General features: G+C 53.2%; 1 long non-coding RNA gene across 1 annotated transcript; it reads left to right on the forward strand.

Annotated features, from left to right (window-relative positions):
* Positions 1–11,064: 11,064 nt before the first annotated feature.
* LOC134739814 (uncharacterized) lies at positions 11,065–18,890 on the forward strand. The gene is made up of 3 exons (XR_010126848.1): positions 11,065–11,433; positions 15,772–16,931; positions 18,530–18,890. It is a non-coding gene; the product is annotated as an uncharacterized LOC134739814 (long non-coding RNA).
* The last annotated feature ends 201 nt before the right edge of the window (positions 18,891–19,091 follow it).

The raw sequence follows: 19,091 nt of genomic DNA on the forward strand, positions 1-19,091 counted from the left end.
TCTCTGCTGAGGGCAGCTGGGCTCTAGCCCGGGGACCCCTGAGGAGCCGTGGGGTCATTCTCACCACTGTTGTGTGACGGGGGGAGCTTGAGGACTCATCCACCAAGCTCGTCCTACACTGTTTGTGGCCTCCTCCTGGGATCAACTCCCCAGCACATCCGACACATCTGGCCCATCCCACGGAGACACCAGCAAGCTCCCTCCTGGGACGTAGGAGCAGGGGCCTGTGCCTGGGCAGAGAGGGGGACAGGGACACTGGTAGCACCTGCCAGCAGATGTATCCATCAGGCACCACGGCCCCAGGCCGGCAGAAGTATTCATCACACATCACAGCCCCAGGCCAGGGCCCGCTAACTACTTCTCTGGTGCTCAGCCGAACAGTGCCCCATGGGGAGGAAAAATGCCAGGCACACTGTGCTGAGAGCTGGCACCCCACAACTGTGTGGGTACAGAGTAGGGCGGGAGGAGTACCCACTCACGAGGGGACCTCTAGGGTCGTCGTGACCGTCTGCGGCTCTTCCTTCCTCCTCCATTTTAGAGCCTCCCCGCACATGAGAACCCACCATCTTCCCTTTCCAGTTGTGCCTGTGGGAGGGAGGAAGGGAGGTGCAGCATCAGGGCCACCTCTCAGCGTGGGGCACATATGATGCTCCCTTTGCACGGTTCTCCCTCACTACTGGTCCATCAGATGACCGTTGGATTCCTCAGCCGGGGCGCCCATCGTGTGTGTGATGAAGGCAACACAGGGACTGGCTCTCGGCCTTCCCTCCTCAGTGGGTGAAAGTCCACGGGGGTGGAGTGGGGCTGCCATGGCACAAGCCTCTCGCTATGTCTTTGTTCTTGAAATCTGCACCCACTTGTCACTCAGCAGCTGGGGCTGGGATGGACAGACCTGGCAGAAATGCTCAGCATTGGGAGAAATGAGCAGAGGTGCATGGAGACAGAGGGAGAGACATGCTCCAGAGGTGCAGTATCCTCCCAGCAGAAGGGAAAGGATGAGCACCTACCTACCAAATCCTAGCTCTGCTGAGACAGCCACAAAATTTACAAAGATTTATCTGATCTAATTTCCATCTGGTTTTCAGTTGAGGTGTCGGTAAAGTTCTTTTAGGCAGGTCACTCACGGCAAAGTGGCTAAGTGGGCACTAAAGTAATATCAGAACTTTTGTTTTGATTTTTTCGTTTTTTTTTTTGGACAGCACTGATCATTCCATGAGTTTATGTTTTCAGCAAAGGGCAGCTATTATTCAGCTTGCTCAGTACGCACCTTGTCCCATCCTTTCTGGAGCCGACGATACCTTTCTTTTTCAGGGAACATCCTCCGAGCCCCACACTGGCCTCAACCAGAGAAAGTGCTCTGCTACCCTCTCCAAGGACAATTGGTTCTTGGGAGGGTCTGCCCCACACTGGGCCAGCCACAAAGCTTCCTTGAGAATTTCTGAATTAGAACCAACAGCCAAGGCTCATCCACCCCTGGGGTGAACAGTACACATCACAGACCAGGAGCCAGAGGACTGGTTGATTTAAAACAGCAACAAAACTGCATCTGGACCAGCAGCTGCAACTAGAGTGACCCTCGGTTAAGTTTATGATAATCCTCAGTCCTTCTCCAAGAGCTGTGTCCCTTCTGTGCAGGCCGAGTAGGTGAGCTGTACGGAGATGTGGTAGCAATCCCACCCCTGCCTCCTCAAGTCTGTGATGGTGGCCCTCATCTCTGCAATCCTCCAGGGATATGGTATTGCGTTTAGTTTGCTATTTTCATAGGAAGACGCAGTTCCAGCAGCCTCTGGCTGGCCTTTCTGACCATAACAGCCCTCGCTCTGCGGCCCGGAGAGCCAATGTGAGGATTTTGCCCCTTGTTGAATATGTCAATTCAAGTTATGAATTTGGAAACTGGGGAAATAACCATAGGGTGGACGCAGTGGACCCCCCTATGCATCAAACCTGAGCCAACACTCTGCTGACCCAAAAGCCCCCACCTGACTGTGAACCACAGTGACATTTGGGGTTTCCAGGAGTTGGTGTCACTTCAGAGCCAGTGTCCAGTAACGCTTGGAGAGTCTGATCAGTTCCCTTCCACAATGGAGACAGCGGCCGCAGCGTCTTCAGGGAAGGCTGGGAGGAAGGTGAAGCCTCTATGGTTTCACCAGGTGGCAGTGTGGTGGGCCCTTCCTCCTGGAGCTCTGGGTCTGTAAACTGGTTTAAGTCTGAGAATTGAGATGCTGTGACTCTCTATTGTGGTGACACGAGTCAAACTTCTGTTCCTCAGGCCTACAGCGTGGATCTGTGGCTGATACATTGGGCAAAACGTTCCTGTTAAAACAGGTCGGAGAATGCCAGCTTTCTGCTCCAAACGTCCAGGAACTTCTCCATGCCTCCAAGTGGGCTGCAAGGCCCCGCCGGCCCTGCCCCATTCCCTGTCAATTCCGTCTTCCACAGCTCATGGTTCTCACTGGCCTCCCTGCTCCTGGAATGATCCGGGTATGCTCCCTCTTCTCCCAGGCCCAGCTCGCCTGTCTCAGTCTCTGTGCGGGTGACAACCTCTTGGGAAGACCTTCCCTGGCCATACCTTTGAACTTGCTTCCTGCTTTCACATTCTCTACCGCTTTTCTGCTCTGCTTTTCTTCAAAGCCCTTATCATTGCCTTGCACACCGCATGTTTTAATTATTCAGTTATTTATTGCCTGTCTCCTGCCGCTAACATTTTAGTCTCCATTGTGTAGGACATTTCCTGGCAAACACTCAGAATTTTTGTGTTATGATTGAAGGAATAACATCAGCAATGCTGTTCTTTCCCTCAATTACTATGTTTTGAGCTTGTGGCAATCTATAGAAGTTAGTTAATGGGCCTTACAATCCTGATTTGAAGAAAAGGGAGTGATGAAAAGGATGGACAAGGTGTCATATATCAACACGGCCAAGCGCCGACGCTGCCTCCTCCTTCCCCAGGTCACGAGGAAGAAGTCAGAGAGGCTGCTGTTCGTTGACCCATGTGCTTCCTTGGGAGCTTGAGAAGCTGCTCCCCCTGGTGCTGCCCCTGGGTGCTGCTTACCGGGAAACTCATGGCATCCGAGATGCTCCGCTGCACTGGGTCTGTCCTGGATCCTTCCTGCAGGTCAGATCCATGTAAGGAATGCTGGAGGGCATTGCAGTCTGGCAGGAGCTCACTGTGGGGAAGGAGAGGCTGGGCTGGATTCCGAGGCTGAGTTGTCAGGCTCTGCAGCCCTCCTGGTGCTCAGTTATCATGCTCACTACCTCTCAAAGGCATCTCTTCTCTACGTGGACATTTGTCTGTCACAGCTGCAAGATTCTGACAATAAACTTGCTCTCCAAATTCCTAAAAGAATTGGTTGCTCCAGTTTAGCCAGCTAAGACTTTCTTGGATAATGGCATAATCTAGAAGGATATTCAGCAAACTGTTTAAACTGGAAATTATTGATTCTATGGTGAGTCAGGAAAAACCACATTCAATGCACATTCACAATATTCAACGGCAGCGCTGGGCCTTGATGCTCCAGGGCAGTGCAGGGATTAGAGATCTGAGAGGTTTCATGATGCTTCTCAGGGGAATTCACGGGTTCTGGGTTCTTCCAAGGAAGTTCCCTCCATGCTAGCCACCACCTTTTCTCTGCTGGGGAAACAGTGGTCCAGGGGACCCTCAACTGCAGGGAAACTATTGAACCTCCCAATGTCACTGCATCTCCTCTGGGTCTTCTTTAATTCCTTCTTTCCCCTAGAAAACACCTTCTGACACACTCATGCTCTGCCTGTCTGTCCCCTGCTGCGGCCAGACAGCGAGCAGGAAAGAAATCCAGTGTCTGGACTGTTTGCTGGTCTGCAGAACCTGTTCTCTCCCAGTATCTGTTTTCCAATGCAGATTTTCACAGTCCCCTAAAGAAACTTAAAATTCCATTCCCAGAATGACTTCCTTTCCTGATACCCAGGAGGTGAACATCACAGCCCATAATTCTGCAGTTCAGATTTGTGTTATCTCAGGACTTAGTGCAACTTTGCATTTGGCAGAGGTCTTTCTCTTTTGTAGCCCTTGTTACCAACCTCATTACTTGTTAGAGTCTGCCTCATGCCTGTCTCCTCAGCAGATGAGAGACCTTGAGGCCTGGGAAGATCCTGCCTTCCTCGGCTCTGTATTCCTAGGTAGTGCATTGCCTAGTGGATGGTTAATTTTAGGTGTCAACTTGACTAGGCTGAGGGAAACCCAGATAGCTGATAAAACATGCTTTCTAAGTGCATCTGAGAGGCGTTTCCAGAAGAGATCAGCATTTGAATCAGGGGACTGAGTAGGGAAAATCCACGCTCCCCAAAGTGCTGAGGGCCCAGATAGAACAAAAAGGCAGAGGAAGGGTGAATTCTTTCCTTATTCTGGATCTGAGACCTACATCTTCTCCTGCCCCCAAACATCAGAACTCGAGGTTCCCAGGCCTTCGGACTCCAGGACGTACACCAGCAACTTCCCTGGTTCTCCAGCTTGTAGATGGCAGCAGGACTTCTCATCCTCCGTAATCACATGAGCCAAGTCACATGAAAAATCCCTGCTCATCCCTCTCTCTGTGTACATCCTATTGGTTCTGTTTCTATGGAGAACTCTAATACAAATGGCACAGACTAGCTGCCCAACAAGTGTTTTATTTCTGAGTGACTGAGATGTTTGAGTAGCTTCCAAGCTTACATACCTGTGTTTCCATTAAAGCCATTGTTTAGGAGGCCGATGGCAACAAAAGGTTGAAACATGGCATAATCAGGGGCTGTTGATCTGAGTTATACCATGATGTGTTTAAATTTGTGCTATGATAGGGATTTATTGCAAGAAGTTAGGAATGCCGGCCTCTAAAAGCTGGAAAAGTGTAATTTGTTGGGGAGGCCTGGGAGCCCCCGTCTCACACACAGGAGGGAAGACACAACAGGAAGCATTCGTGACGATGAACGAGATGTTGTTCCTGCCAGACGCAGGTCCTTGCCTTGTGTGTGTATAACCTCATTTCATTCGATAGCAACTCAGGAGGAGGAAATCATTATTCACTGTATTCTTCTACGTACAGAAGCTGAGGCTTGAACGTGAAAATGACACAGCTGTTCATGGTCTTGCTGGCATTGGAGCCAGGAGAGAAAAATCCCTTGGTAAAATCTCCCAGCTGAATGGGGAAATGGGAATACATCCCGCATGGCCCAAAGAGACAATGGCTGGAAGTGGTCACAGTCCTCGAGGGGGAGCTGTGTGGTGGCCAGGCTGTGGTGGTGAAGACGCAGCGGCGTGGGAGGTGGGGGTCGCTGGGGATGCTGGCTGGAATGTTTCTGTTAATAGCTGGAGCTCTACAGCCTGTCCTGGAAGAGGGACGGGGGCCTGGTCCTGGGAGGGTTTGTAAACCAGCATGAGCACATGTCAGGGTGGAGCTCTGACATCAGGACCCTGGCATGACTACGACAGACATCACACGAGTGGGTCAAGTGGACCAAGCCTCCCCATGGTACAGCTGCTCAACTATGTAGGGGGAGCTGTGGTGAACACACAGGACTCGCTTAGAAAGATCCCGAGAGAGAATCCACCCACAGAAAACCTGGAGAGCATTTTGAAACTTCCTATAGGAAATCCAGGAGAAAAGGAGTCCTATTGAGTGATGGGTGGGGGTGCAGGTCAGGGGCCGCATCGGAAGGCAGTCGTCTGAGGGGATGCACAGATTCACGATGGAGGTGCTGAGGCAGCCACAGGAGGTGGTGGGTGGGGCCATGGGGATTGGGTGGGGAATCTAGAGCTGGGACACTCTGGTTTTGACGGAACGAGCATCGTCTTAGGAGGCAAAGACACAGATTCGAGTCCAGGCCCGGAGCACCCTTCAATCACCATTAAGCCCTCTGAGTTTCTGCATCTGTGAAACGAGCATAATGAATCCCACCCCACAGGGGCAGGGGCAGGGGCAGGACACTGTGAGATTGTAAGGGTGGGTGTCCCTCTTCGCATGGAGTCAGCAGCCGGCTGGGCTGAGGGAGGTGTTTCTGTCCTTAGGTGTCACAGGCTGGCTCTTGTGCGTCCTTCCTTCCACTTGTCCCCACCTGCACCCACACAGAGAATACACTACCTCTATCGAACGCTTGCAAGGGGCCACTGTTCTCAGCGTTTCACCTGTCAACCTCACTTAAGCCTTAAACTGCCTGTGATGAGGTTCTGATAGTGTCTCCCTTGCCCTGCTGGAAGGCCCAGTGCTGAAGGACGACTGGGCACCCCGGCTCTTGGGACGGTCAGAGGCTTTCACCTGGACAGGGCAGACTCCCTCCTCTCCCTGGGCCTTCTGGTGCCCTGAGTCCCTACTGCTCTCTGCCACAGACTCGGGAGGGAGCATGAGCTGCATCCAACAGGCCGCAGCAGGTCCCGGCCTCTCAGCACCCAAGACCAGACAGAGGCAGTGCCTTGGCTGCAGTAAAGGCCTAGCGACCCGGGTGGGCATTAGAGGTCATGCCGCTGCTTGTCTTTACCATTCTACCCGGTGTCCTGCGAGGACTTGGTCCTCAGGTGGGTCACAAGTCTCCAGTCCATTAATTAACTGGTCGGAAGTGAGTCCCGGTCCATCCCTGTGACGAGCAGGGGGACTGGCACCTCATTTCCTCATGGACTCATGGCCCTACACAACGACACGCCTGGCCTTCCTGGACCCATGCACTCACTCCAGAAGGACGTTTGCTTTGAGCTCACCTGGTGGACGGGATGCCCCTGAACATCTAACCATCTGTTGACATTTCCACCATCAGAAAGTTCCTCTAGGCAGCGCCTGACCAGCGCTCCAAAGAGGTGCAGAATCTCTGAGAAATTATGTGGTCCACAGTCATCAGCTAACAACATTTATAGGACCTTATTAGCCGCCAGCTTGGAGAAGGCTGGTGTCCAGAATAATCAAATCCTTCAGAATTGTCAGACGGTGGCGACTCGGTCAAATCTCGGTCAAAAGATGCTCTGGCCAAAGTCAACAGAGAGCAGAAGGGACTTGCTTTTGCTGGTCCCTCAGCAAGACCACACAGGGAGATTTGCAGGCAATAAACAATGTTGCCTAAAACTTTCCTGTGAGGTGGGAATTGTTTTTATCCGTATAAGAAGGTGCCGGCCCAGGGGAGGTGTGGGTGGCCAAGCCAGGGATGGACCCCTCACGTGGCCTCAAGAGATCAGCACCCAGGAGTCAGCTCTCTCCACAACATGCCGAAACAGCTCCACGCCTGTGCTGGTGTTTTTCTAGGAACCCCTTCTGTGTGTTTGTTTCCCAGCTCGGACTTAGGTCAAATAGTCTATTAATTAGGGTAGATTTAGTCACTCCTGTCATCAGCTTGTGTGGTTCGAGCAGCCCAAGGGGAAGAGACAGGGCCTCCTTTATGCAGATTCACAGTCTTCAGAGGACTGGACACAGCCCTGGCCCTGCTGCTGTCTGCTGTGCCTTTTGCTTCCTGGGTTTCATTCGTCGGTCTGTACCTTGAATATAATAAGATCCGTTTGTACATTTTGCTCTCGTGCATTATACCAAAGGAAAAGAGAAGATAGTAGTTTAAAGCTCCCAACATTTTTCATGTTCTGAGCCTTAGGTCTCCCATATGGTAGAGAATCAAAAAATATCAGGCAACCCCAAACCTGGCCCGAGATGAAACAGCTTTGAGGCTTCCAGGGATCCCTCAGAAGGCTGCACCGAGGCCGGCCACAGGTGAAAACATGATAGCTCTTTTCTTCTCTGTTCACCGCGGTTTTCTCAGACAGAGCTCTAAACTGGCGTATTCAATGACATGGAGTGGTTCTTTCCTATGTCTCCGCTTCTCCAGTGTGTGACGAGCATTGAGAAGTGGGGAGACACGGGGGCACACTGAATGCAGGTGGTCTCACCCGCCTCACTCGGGATGCATGTCTTGCCTGGCTAGGCTTGGCCTCCTCTGCACTGTGTGCTCCTCTAAATGAAGCGTGACCCTTCTTGCCCCACCTAATTGGTGGTTCTCTGCCCCCAAGAGCTCAGCCAGCTGCTTCCCTGACACATGCAGTCCTAGCCTGGAGGAGACGGAGCAACAAGGCCGAGTGGGGATGAACACTGGCCTGGCTTTCAGATCCACCTTTGCCTCATGCAGATGCTTCTCTATCCTTTATGATTGAGATCCTGGAGCAGGGGATCACCTAGTTTTAATGACCATAAAGTGGAGAAGGAGTAGGGAGAGGTTAGGACCATTGCTGCAAGCTCCTGGTGTCCCTGACAGTGAGAGAGGCAGGACACTTGCCTGGGCTGGGCCTGAGGATGCTGCTTTCTCCTCTGCATGCCTGGGGTCCAACAAGAGTCATGGGACCCAGGAACGTCTCTGCAACTCTATCTGTAAACATCCAGGAGCTAATTGTGACCTGGAAGTCATTCGGAACTCAGCACAGAGGTCTTCAGAAGTCCCTGCCTTCAGATAAGGGCAGGTGCTTACTCTCCCAGTGGCTAGCACTGTTAAAACAGACTTTTTTTCTATAGCCAACATCATAACAAATGATGAAATACTCAATAACTCCCCCTAAAACGGGGAGAAAGGGAAGGGTTTCTGTTTTTGTTTTCATCTCTTCTAGTCAGCATTGGGCTGGGAGGTTCCAGCCAGTGCAAAGAGATGAGGCAAAGGAAAGTATACATATTGGAAAGAAATAAGTAAAACTATCCTCAATTACAGGTGAAATGAGGTGGCAAATCCTAAGGGATCCACAAAAAATCAACTTGAACCAATAAGTGAATTTTGCAACATCACAGGACACCAAGTCAATACGTAAAGATCAGTTGTAGTTCTATATACTACTGATGACTAATTAAAAATGAAGTCAAAAATACTATCTATAATAGTAAAATGAAATACTAGGGATAAATTTCACAATATGTGTGAAAACCTCTACACCAAAAATTATCTGAGTGATATCTCTCTAAAAATACCATGTCTAATTTTTCACAAACTGATCTAATCATTCAATGAAATCTCAATGGGAGTCCCCGTGGACTTTTCCTCTAAATTAACAGGATGATTTAGGAGTTCATAGAGAAGTGAAGGTCTAAGGGCAGCCACAGCCATCTGGAAAGGAACGGCACCATCAGAAGAGTTGTCAAGATTGATGACGGAGCTGCAGTGATCATGGCAGATCTTGCAGCAGTAAGGAAATAGCAATAAAGAAATAGGTCACTGGAATAGAGCAGAGAGTCCAGAAATAGGCTGACAGGCACCATCCCATGATGTTCAACAGGTGGGCCAAAACCTCAGGGGGAAACATGGTACTGAAATAACAGGATATGAGGCCAGGCGTAGTGGGGCTCATGCCTGTAGTCCCAGCACTTTGGGATGCCGAGGTGGGAGGATTGCTTGGGCCCAGAAGTTTGAGACCAGCGTGGGCAACGTCATAAGACTCTGTGTCTCTACACAGAGACACAGGCCAGGCACGGAGGTGCACACTGAGACACTGAGGCAAGAGGATCCCTTGAGCCCGGGGGTTTGAGGCTGCAGTAAGCCGTGATCGCAGCTTGGGCGATAGAGTGAGATCCTGTCTCTAAAATATAAAATATATAAATAAATAAAACAAAACTGGATAGCCACATGAAAAGAGAAAAGAATCTTGACTCCTCCTTCTCGTACCTTCGAAACTGAGAGGTTAGGCAAGGGTTTCATAGAGAAGACACAAGCCATAAAGTAGATTGATAAACGGAGTATAACTTACGAGGGAAACGAGAGTGACTTCACGCTGGAGAAACCTGGCCAGCACTCTGCCAGGTAGCCGAGGTCAACATCAGCAGCGAGCCGGGCCGAGGCGGGACCCCTGATGTGGTGGGATGAGAAGCGCCTCACCTCTGCTTTTCCTCCAAGGAGCCCACAGCCGGAATCTGATCATGAAAAAAAGACTTCATACGAATCCCAGCAGACAGACACTCCCCCAAATGCCTGAGCCCAGCTTCTCAGAACTTTCAAGATCACAGAAAACAAGGAAGGTCTGAGAAACTGCCACAGCCCAGAGGAGCGTAGGGAGACGTGATGAGCAAATCTCACACAGGATCCTGGACGGGATCCTGGCCCAGAAAACAGCCACCCGATGAACACGGAGGAAACCAAACGAACTGTGGGCTTTAGTCAATGATTATGTAGCAACGGTTGTTCACTAATTCTGACAAATGTACCACACTAATGTAAGGCATTAATAATAAGGAAACCGTGCGAAGTATATGGGAACCCGGCACTATCTTTATAACAATTCTGTAAACTCGAAATGGCTCTAAAATAAAAAACTTCATTTTAAAAAACCAGCCACAGGCGAAGGAGGGAGACTGATAAGTTGGACTTCAAGGAAATGGAAGTCATTGGGTGAAAATGCACACAACAGGGACACCTGATGAAAGACCTGCATGAAGAATGTATAAGCAACTCTGGAAACCTGGCAATCAACAGACTACTGCCTAATTCTAAAAAACGGGCAAAGACTTGAGCAAACACTTTGGAAGATACACAAATAGCTGATGAGTTTGAGAAAAGCTGCTCAGCCTCGTACTGATCAGGAAGTGCAACTGAAAATCTCAGCGGGACGCCCTGCACGCCCGCCAGGGCGGAGGCGGAAAGGCTGACAACACCACAGTGAGGCTTATGCCGAGCAACTGGATCCTCATCGCCTCTGGGGAGAGCCTGGAATGTGGCCACCACTTAGGACGATGGCTTGGAAATATCTTAAATCCAACGTATTTCTACGTGCTAGTGATGCTGCTCATCATGGGGGTGAGCACTCATGGGCTGGGGATGCTACAGGGTCCTCGGTGCCTGCCCATTTCACAGGACAGGAGACTGAGGTCTAGAGGGAGGCAACAGCCAAGGATGCCCTGGATCCAACATCTCGCCCAAGCCACCATGGCTGCCTCCTCCTCTGGCCCCTCCGTCTCCCCCACTCCTTCTTCTCCCCTTTGTCCCCCTTCTTCTCCTTCTCCTACCCCTCCTACTCCTCTCCCTCCTCCTCCTCATCCATTGTCCTCCTTGTCCTCCTTATCCCCCTCCTTGTCCTCCTTATCCCCCTCCTTGTCATTCTCCTCTTCCTCCTAGTCCTCCTTCTCCTCCTCCTTATCCCCCTCCTCATTCTCCTCCTTGTCCTCTTCTTCCTCTTCCTCATCCGCCTCCTCCTCTTCCTAATTCTCCTCCTCTCCCTCCCCCTTGTCCTCCTCGTCTTCCTTTTCTTCCTCCTCTTCTGTCCCAGGGCTTTCAAACTCTGGCTCTCTAACAACACGGAAGAGTTAAAAGGAGGAACGCCGGCTCAGCCAAGCCCCGGAGACTCCTACTTGATATGAGCAGTTTAAAACCACTTTCCTGTTAAATTTTTCTGTGACAACTCTTTTCATGGAGAACGAAAAGACTCTTGTTAAGGGTTGCCGTTCAGAAGTGTTGGCGTTCATTGCTAACACAAGATCCAACAAGGTAAATGCCAGAAGCCATCTGCAAGGGGTAATATCTTATTCTGCTTTTGCATAAATGATGCTGCATCCATTTATCTCTCTGCTGCCGGCCTTCAGTGCTGATGGCCTGTGCCACCCAATGACTGGTTAAATAAGCTTGAGGAAGGGCTCTTTTGAGGCTCTGTCCTGTTTAGCAGGGGAAACTTCAAAGTCTCAGCATCCTGGTCATGGAGTGCTATGTTAGCCCTTTCCAAAGTTTGAGACTGAGATGAGCAGACCATTTTAAAGACACACTGCATCCAGCCGCCCATGACAGAGCCTCATGGGAAGGGTGGTGAGCAGGGTCGTGGGGATATTCTATCCTGAGCCTTCCATGTTGGGGCTCCTTGGAGACAGGGGAGGACCACAGCCTCAGTGACTGGCCATTGGCCAAATACACTCATTAAAATGCCTTCTCCAGGGCGGGGGACCTGACCCTCCCAGTCTGCCGGGCCCAGCCCACCTGCTCCTCCCTAATGGCTCCTGCGGGATAGGGAACAGCCTGGCACCAGGTGAACCATCACTGACTCTCCTGGAGAGAGACGAGACAGGAGGGGGCATGTCCAAGAGGCCAAGGTAAGAGCCCAGTGCCCTGCAGGTCTTCTGACATTTCCAGCCATGACGGCCATGATCACCATGGTCTGGACTTTCTGAAGAAAGTCTTTCGAGCTCGGCCTGGCTGGAATCTGACCTGTGAAGCCTTTGGGTCAGTCGCAGGAATTATCAAGCATCTGTCAGGCCTGGAAGAGTTGGACTCGGGAGGCACAGGGCCTGCCTGGCGTCAGGTGCTGAGGAAGGGATGGTAAATGCACCCTCTCTGTTTTGTCCCTTTCTCACAGCCTCTCTGGACACCCTGTCTGCCTGTGTCTGTCCTGCCCAGCCCTTCTCTGACGAGCCTATCTTGGTGCTTTGTCTCTGCTCACCCTGGGCTCGTCACTGTAAACAGCAGGAGGTTCCACCTCAGGCGAGCTGTGCCATTGTGATGAAGGTCTCAGGGAACAGAATTGAGTCTGGCTGGGTTGAGCTGGGAGTTTCGTAGCTGTAGGAAGCTGAGATCGCAGCTTCATGATGCAGAGAGAAGGCCTTGTCTCAGCTCAGTGGGGAAGCCCCTTGTTGACTCTAGGCAGGGGGGATTGTACCACTGCCTCTCCAGCAGCAGGCTCCCAAGAGGCAGTGCAGTCACGGGGCCCCGCTGGTAGAAGCCTGAAAAGTCCATCGGGAAAACCTCAAAGGCCACCAGTCCTCGAGGGAGCTGCTGCTCCAGCTGTGCTCACCTGGAGTGGAAGGGCAAACGGCACCAGGGGTGGAAGAGGTCCAGGCAGAGCCTCTGCCCCACCCTAGACCAGCTGCACGAGACAACAGCTCACACCAGCTGCCCAGAGGCACAGCCCCTCGGCCAGGCTTTAGCAGGCCACGGCTTGATCTCAAGGCCCTCTCTTCCCATCCCACCGCACCTCCCTTCTGTGACAGGAAGACCAGCAGGTCCACTCTGAGCCCGGCTGAAGCCCGACCTCCTCCACCTCAGCCCTGAGAATCTTCTCCAGCTGGGATGGCTCTTGCCCTGTTGCCCTGTTGCCCTGTTGCCCTGTTGTTCTCTTGCCCTGTTGCCCTGTTGTCCTGTTGCCCTGTTGCCCTGTTGCCCTGTTGCCCTGTTGTCCTGTTGCCCTGTTGCCCTGTTGCCCTGTTGTTCTCTTGCCCTGTTGCCCTGTTGTCCTGTTGCCCTGTTGCCCTGTTGCCCTGTTGTCCTGTTGCCCTGTTGCCCTGTTGCCCTGTTGCCCTGTTGTCCTGTCGTCCTGTTGCCCTGTTGCCCTGTTGTTCTGTTGTCCTGTCGTCCTGTTGCCCTGTTGTCCTGTTGTTCTGTTGCCCTGTTGTCCTGTTGCCCTGTTGTTCTGTTGCCCTGTTGTCCTGTTGCCCTGTTGTCCTGTCGTCCTGTTGCCCTGTTGTCCTGTTGTTCTGTTGCCCTGTTGCCCTGTTGCCCTGTTGTTCTGTTGCCCTGTTGTCCTGTTGCCCTGTTGTCCTGTCGTCCTGTTGCCCTGTTGTCCTGTTGTTCTGTTGTCCTGTTGTCCTGTTGCCCTGTTGCCCTGTTGTTCAGTTGCCCTGTTGTCCTGTTGCCCTGTTGCCCTGTTGTTCAGTTGCCCTGTTGCCCTGTTGCCCTGTTGCCCTGTTGTTCTGTTGCCCTGTTGCCCTGTTGTTCTGTTGTCCTGTTGTCCTGTTGCCCTGTTGCCCTGTCGTCCTGTTGTTCTGTTGTCCTGTTGCCCTGTTGCCCTGTTGTCCTCTTGCCCTGTTGCCCTGTTGTTCAGTTGCCCTGTTGTCCTGTTGCCCTGTTGTCCTGTTGCCCTGTTGCCCTGTTGCCCTGTTGTTCTGTTGTCTTGTTGTTCTGTTGCCCTGTTGCCCTGTTGTCCTGTTGCCCTGTTGTCCTGTTGCCCTGTTGCCCTGTTGCCCTGTTGCCCTGTTGTCTTGTTGTCCTGTTGCCCTGTTGTCCTGTTGCTCTGTTGTCCTGTTGCCCTGTTGTCCTGTTGCCCTGTTGTCCTATTGCCCTGTTGTCTTGTTGTCCTGTTGCCCTGTTGTCCTGTTGCCCTGTTGTTCTGTTGCCCTGTTGCCCTGTTGTTCTGTTGCCCTGTTGTCCTGTTGCCCTGTCGTCCTGTTGTTCTGTTGCCCTGTTGCCCTGTTGCCCTGTTGTTCTGTTGCCCTGTTGCCCTGTTGCCCTGTTGTCCTGTTGTCCTGTTGTCCTGTTGCCCTGTTGTCCTGTTGTCCTGTTGTCCTGTTGTCCTGTTGCCCTGTTGCCCTGTTGTTCTGTTGCCCTGTTGCCCTGTTGTTCTGTTGCCCTGTTGCCCTGTTGTCCTGTTGCCCTGTTGTCCTGTTGTTCTGTTGCCCTGTTGCCCTGTTGTTCTGTTGCCCTGTTGTTCTGTTGCCCTGTTGTTCTGTTGCCCTGTTGCCCTGTTGCCCTGTTGTTCTGTTGCCCTGTTGCCCTGTTGCCCTGTTGCCCTGTTGCCCTGTTGTTCTGTTGTCTTGTTGTCCTGTTGCCCTGTTGTTCTGTTGCCCTGTTGTCCTGTTGTCCTGTTGCCCTGTTGTCCTGTTGCCCTGTTGTCTTGTTGTCCTGTTGCCCTGTTGTCCTGTTGCCCTGTTGTCTTGTCCTGTTGCCCTGTTGTCTTGTTGTCCTGTTGCCCTGTTGCCCTGTTGTTCTGTTGTCTTCTTGTCCTGTTGTCCTGTTGTCCTGCCCTCCCAGCTCCTGACCACACAGGAGCTTTGTTCCTACACCAGCCTCTTTGGGGAAAGTCGGGGGGGCCCTGCTCCAGGTTCTGGGACATTTGGCTTGGGCTGTAGCCTGTGTCCAAGGAGAAGAAACCCTGAAGGTGGGTTCCCACCAGATGTGGGCATGGTCAGCTACATCAGGCCCCCAAAGGTGTGCATATCCTGATCCCATGGAACCCGCAGGTACATTACCTTCCATGCAAGAGGGGCTCTGTGGATGGAGTCGGGATAAGTGTCTAGAGATTGGGAGGTTGCTCTGGGTCAGCCGGGTGGGCCCTTATGAGAGGGAGGCAGCCAGCTCCCAGAGGGCCGTGGAACAGCAGCAGCTCAGACACAGCAGAGGCCGCGCAGCTGTCCTGGGTGCCGAGCAGCTGCAGAGGTCGGAGGAGGTGCAGAGCGGGTGTTCTGCAGCCTCCAGAGGGACCAGCCCTGCTGACTCCCTGGCTTTGGCTCAGTGAAACTCATTTCGGACTTCTGACCTCCAGCTCTACAACAGAAGAAATCTGTGCTATTTTAAACCACTAAATTTGTGGTTTCTGTTTCAGCAGCAGTGGGAGAGGGCGAAATGCTCTCCAGCTTGGCACCCGCAGCCCAGCTCAAAGGCAGGGACTGTGGTTGCTTTGCAAATGAGGGAGGCTGGGTCCCTGCCCTCACCGGGCTTACCGTCTAGGTATGGAGAGGAGTAATGTAAGGTGAAGTCAGAAAAGAATCATAAGAAAAGAAAGTCCACACCCTGGAAGGATCTGAGGCAGAAGGAAGCTCTTGCTGAACCACCTGAGAGGAGGCGGTCTGGCCTGAGCACCCTGGGGGGCTGGCGCCCCCCACTTCAAGGCCCCCCTGGAAGGCGCTTGGCTCTCCAGATGACCCCAGCACTGGGGAGACCTGTTGTGCTTTCCAGACAGCACAGAAACCTCAGTGTGGGTGTTGTGGTGCCACAGGGAAGGGTGTTTCTTCCAGCCTGGTTCTCAGGACGGGCTGCTGGCTGGAACCAACCCCACCTCTATCTGAGCCACCAACCATCTGAACCGGTATTGTCTCTGACAAATATTCCTCCTTCTTTACATCCCAGAAATGGTGAAAATGCACAATGCCTCAGGACGCCTTGAGGAAGGGGCAGCGTGTTGCTGCCGAGGGTGAGCACACGTGGTTTCCGAGGAGGGGCGACAGATCTCCCTGGGCGTCAGTCATCCTGGGACTGGGTGCTATGGAAGAAGGTGACACCAGGCAGACACCAAGAGCAGGGGAGCTGCAGGCTCGTATCAGAGACCGTATCAGAGCAGGGTGGCCCCTGAGTGGGGAGGGAGCCGGAGCTCACTGCTGGAGGAGGGCCCGGCACCTGCACGTGAGGACATGAGTCTGAGGCCTGCAGAGAAGCCGGGTGAGACACTGCTGTGCTTCTCTGGGCCACAGCCCCTCACAGCTGCATCCAGTCACCAGAGCTCCTCTGTGCCTCACCCACCCTTGATCATAGAAGACAGCCTGCATGTCCTCAGCTCTGTCCTCCAACCGGCTGCCCGGGAGGCCTCCCTGGCTGCTCCCCAAACTGCACATGCCCTGAGTCAGCCCTGGGGCCTCAGGGACTCCCCCGTTCATGCATCCCGGCAGCGCGCAAACCATCCCTGTCGGCTCCCACTGACGTGCTACAGGATCTCAGGGCGGCTCCACCACGCAGGTTCAGAAGGGATGGGATTCTGTGTGCTTTTCCTTCTTGCTTCAGACCTTCACCTGGGGCTCTAACATCAAAAGTCTGTGCCAGACAGAGGCATCCACAGCGACAGGAGCCTGGGCAAGGGCGGCCATCCCTGCTGCAGAGACGAATGTCAGTGTCCATGGAATCAATTCGGTGTGGTGAGCGGCAGGTCTGATATGAAAGCTACTCACGCTTCCCGTCTGGGCAAGAGCAGGAACTCAGCAGGCAGAGAGCTGGTGGAGCCTTCCATGGGAAAACCAGAACCTTCAAAGAGCCCGGCCTGCCTCTGATCAGCCCCTTCTTTCCGATCAGATGCATTATTGACGAGGCAGCCCCTTCGCCTGCCTCTCGTCAGAGCAGCTCGTTTCCCACCGTGGTAATTTATACTTGTGATTTTAGCCTTGATCAATAAGGCAAAGGAGAAGACGCACCCGTTCATTTCCTGCAGGAGGGGCAGAAACACAGGCCTCTGTGCAGAGCTTCCCTGGGCTCTTCTGAAGGGAAGCAAACCATCAAAGGGAATATCTGCATGCTGAAAGGTCAGCCGTTCCCTTTTCCCCGTGGGATTTGTGTTAGCGAGTTTGCGAGTGGAAAACGCATTTGGAACTGCCAGTCACTTACAGCCCTCACATGGGAGGTGCGATGTTAATCCTGTCACTATTTTAAAACTTGTCTCGGGGTTGGGAGTAACTGAAATCGTTTTGGGCTTAATTTTGCATGAGGACATAGCAAAGCATGACAGAAGGGAAAGAGAGAAAATGCTGGCAAAGGAGAAATGGCCCTAAGAGGGAAGCCGGATCCCTGGCTGGGTCAGAGTAGATGAGCGGGGAATGAGGGGCTGGAGGATGCAGCTCGGAACATGCAGGGGTGGTGTGCTCTTGGGAGGGAGCTGCTGCGGAGCTACTAAGGAGGGAGGCTGAGGGGTGGGAGAAAGCCCAGGGCTGTAATCATAGCCCCTGGAGCCTGATTTAAAAGACTGGAGGAGGCAAAACCTTTTCTGGGTGACATCCATCCAGAGCGTGACCCTGCGGCCTCAGTGTCTGCTGAGCATGGCTCTGCCTGCAGCCAGCGCCGCCCCCATCCCTTCCCTTCTAGGGATGTTGGAGTGTGGGGCAGCCGGGCTTCTGCCCACAGCACAGATGAGGAACCGAGGATGCAGGGGCCTGTGGGGGACGGCACGCGGTCAGCCCAGAATTAGGACCTAAGGTTGACCCTACGGGTTCCTGCAGCACAGATGTGCAGCGCGTGCATGCACATGTACACAGATGCACACACAGTCATGCATAGCCACACAGAATCACACCCTCCCACTCACACCCACACCCACACCCCCTCCCACAGGCACATGCACACACTCACACCCACACTCACACATGCCCACAGGCACACGAGCACACACTCCTTTCCCCCCATACTCCCTGCACACCCATGGGCACCTATGCTCTCGTGTGGTCTGGATCTGTCCTCTGTGTGCACAGCCTGTGCCTGGCCCAGTGTGAGTGACTGGTGTGGATTCTCTGCAGGTGAGACCTGAGGTGAGTGTCCTGGTACCGGCGGGCCTGGCTATCAGGAAGCTCTGCCCAGACAGCCGCCTCCTCCCCGATGCGGGCCTCTTCCCTAGGAGGAGCTCATTATCGTGTTTTTCCATCAGTATTCTGTGTCCCGTCACCCAGGCCTGGGGCTGGACACTGCCAGGGGAAAATGTGCCACGTGGAGAGGCCAAGCGGCGGCAGGGCAGCTTGTCCGCCAGGTAGCACCTAGGCAGCTGCATGTGGGGCAGTGTTCCCACTCCCGTCACCAGCCCTCACTTCTCGCTGCCTCTGAGTATTCTATGGGGGCTGCCCTGGCTGCAGCCCCAGGTGTAGCCTGCTGGAAATCTCCCGGTGTCCAGACCCCATCCCTAACCGGCCCAGGGCATCCCTGATTTCGTGCTCACCGAGAGGGGCCTCCCTCAGGCCTGCCCAGCTAAGAGTCTTGCAGGAGCCCTTCTCCAGCCTCACACTGCCAGCCCCTTTGAACTGCAGCACTCAGGTCCCCAGGAAAGGTGTTTTTATCAAGTTAGCTATTTTTTATACTTATGAAAAAGCTCCATCACATGGAGCAAAGTAGAGTTGATTTTCAGCTGTGATTTCTGCAGGCAGAGCAATGTCTAGTTCCTGCTGTTTTTTCTGATGGGCGCAGCAGTGACTGGGGTGTCCTGCGTGCCGTCGGTGAGTCTTCAGCTGTCCTGGCCTGCAAGTTCCTACTGACATCATGACCTGCTGCTTCGCTCTGTCCTTAAGAGTCAGAAGATGGAGAAAAGGTTCATGTTTCCACCCTTGTATTCTGTTAGGTTTGGGTTTTTGAGAGAGGCTTGTGGGGAAGGGGCCATGTCCCCACTCCTTCCCTTCTTCTTATACATATATTTACATCCACTCCGTCGTCACTCAACATGATTGACGGAACTTCTGTCCCTGCGGAAGCTGTGCTCAGGCCTGGGCACTCATGGGGCATGGAGCCAGGGCCGTCTCCTGGAGGAAATCTGGAGAGAGCATGCCACAGCCAGGCCAGCGCAGAGAGAGGCTCTGGCAGGGGCCCCTCCCAACCTGCCCCTGCATGCGTGGGGCTTCTGCTCAGCAACACGGGCACAGCTCCACTTCCAAAGTGTGAGGGGCAGGGGCCCAGGTGTCGGATGCCTTCACCACCTGCCTGAGTCTGGC

This window comes from Pongo pygmaeus, chromosome 6 (genome assembly GCF_028885625.2).
Source record: "Pongo pygmaeus isolate AG05252 chromosome 6, NHGRI_mPonPyg2-v2.0_pri, whole genome shotgun sequence".
Taxonomy (NCBI): Eukaryota; Metazoa; Chordata; class Mammalia; order Primates; family Hominidae; genus Pongo; species Pongo pygmaeus.